The following is a 2,465-nucleotide window of genomic DNA, read 5'->3' as shown; positions in this document are numbered from 1 at the left end:
AAGAGTGAGAGACCTTGGAACACAGAGCTCTAAATCGGAAATCTCCATCAAATTCTTCTCATCAGGTCTCAGGGAACCCCATAGAAGAGGTGGCAAAAAAGAGTGAAAGAGACAAAGGAAATGGAGGACACCAGGACAAGAACAACTACAATAGGTTAAAAAGCAGAGTTGGGAGGGAAAATCATTCTGCCTTCCATAAAATTCCACCTGAACCTCATCTCTCATGTGCCAGCTATTTATATATACCTTTACTTCTTTTCTAGACCATAAAGTATATATGTTGCAGATAGTTCGAATAGTCACAAACCTGAGTGCATCCCATGATGTTGAGTTGACAAAGTAGGAACTGAAAAAGGTGATTGGTTTTCTGTTAGCTCCCATTTTATTGTTTCTGATGGTGTCAACTGAAGTCAATCTTCCTGAATTTCTTAGAGATTCAATTGTGTGTGTGTGTGTGTGTGTGTGTGTGTGTGAACACAACTGCTCCACATTCTGAAATCTATTCCAGTTGTTTATAGTTTTTATAGAACTGTATTAACAAGTACTTCTAAATCATGTCAAAATGAGTAAACAAATGTATTTTGCAGACATGACGTTAACATGAAAGTGCCTATGAATATACACAGCTTTACTTTTCACAAGAAGATAGAATTTTTATTATTTTGAGGTATTCTTTTGAGATAGTTAAATCTGTAATCTGAATATGAAAATATATGTGGAAGAAAATGAGTGGTTCAGGAGAGAACATGACAGAAAATGATATGAAATTGTCCAAATGTGGTTTCTGAAGACACTAATAAAATAAAACCACAGGGCATTCATATTTGTTTTAGTCCTTTATTCGTAATTAAGTAAATCCCCATGGATTGTATAGAAAAAATATCAAATTTGTGATGGTTTGAATATGCTTGGCCCAGGAAGTGGTACTATTAGGCAGTGTGGCCTTGTTGGAGTAGATGTGGCCTTGTTAGAGTAGATGTGGCCTTGTTGGAGTAGGTGTAGCCTTGTTAACAAAAGTGTGTAATTAAATAATTATTGAAGGAGGGGCCGTCTGAAGACCATTCCACCTGAGTATCCATCCCATGTGCAGTCACCAAAGGTAGACGCTGATGTGGATGTCAGGAAGTGCATGCTGACAGGAGCCTGATAGAGATGTCTCCTCAGAGGTCTGAAAGAGTCTGACATATTCAGAGGCAGATGCTCACAACTAGCCATTGAACTGATCATGGGGTTCCCAATGGAGAAGTTAGAGTGAAGGCCATTAGAGCTGAAAGGGTTTGTGTCCCCATGGGGAGAGCAATAATACTAACCAACCAGAGCTCCCAGGGTCTAAACCACCAGCCTGGGAGCACTTAGGGAGGGACCCATTGCTTCAGCTGTATATGTAAGAGCGGAGGGCCCTTCTGGGCATAGGTGGAAGAAGAGATCCTTGACTTCATGAAGGCTGGATGCCTCAGGGGGTGGGAATTTGAGGGTGGGGAGGTGGGAGTGGGGGGGTAGGTAGGGGTTACATCCGCAGAGAAGAAGGAGGAGGGGTGAGGGGATAGGGGGTTCCTGGGTGGGTGGGGGATGGGGTAAGGGGATAACATATGAAATGTAAATAAAACATCCAATAAAAAAATAATTATTGAAATTATGTTTGGCTCACATGATGACTTTACCAGCTATCATCTCTACCTTTAAAGAGGTGGATTTTATTTACATAAATTATTCCTTAGTAGAGTGGAATCTTTAAGATATATACAGCTCCCTTATCAAAGAAGCCTCTCTTTACAGAAAATGGAAACTATCACAGAAAACCACAAGCAGACAATGCAGACCTCAATAGATTATGGTGAGCCCATCCCCAATGGATATATTTACAACACAGCTCCTGCACCTGAGGCTCATGGAACATCATAGATGAGAGACCAGGAGGAATGTAAGAGCAAAAGGACAAGAAAATGTGCTATGAGACACATTTGTGTCAGGGTTATCATTGTTGTGAAGAAACACCATGACCTAAAGAAAGTTGAAGAGGACAGGGTTTATTTGGCTTATACTTCCACATCATTGATCATCATTGAAGTACAGGACAGGAACTCAAGCAAGGCAGGAACTTCGAGGCAGGAGCTAATGCAAAGCCAATGTAAGGATGCTGCTTACTAGCATGTTCCCATGGTTTGCTCAGTCTGATTTCTTATAGCACAGAGGACCACTAGTCCAGGGATGGCACCACCCACAATGGGCTGGGCCCTCCCCCATCAATCACTAATTAAGAAAATGCTCTACCATCAGATCTCATGGAGGCATTTTCTCAATTGAGTTTCCTTCTTTTTAGTGTCTCTTACTTGTGACAAGTTGACATAAAACTATCCAGAACACTATGTCTCATAGAGAAGGCCACCTAAACAGGACTGGAAGAGTGGCAATATAAATAGATATGATAATGCAGAAGGGATGAAAACCTCACAGGGTTCTACCCC

The sequence above is a fragment of the Grammomys surdaster genome, unplaced genomic scaffold (genome assembly GCF_004785775.1).
Source record: "Grammomys surdaster isolate TR1022 unplaced genomic scaffold, NIH_TR_1.0 147, whole genome shotgun sequence".
NCBI lineage: Eukaryota > Metazoa > Chordata > Mammalia > Rodentia > Muridae > Grammomys > Grammomys surdaster.
The sequence above is the reverse complement of the archived record's forward strand: the minus strand, read 5'-3'. Positions refer to the sequence as shown.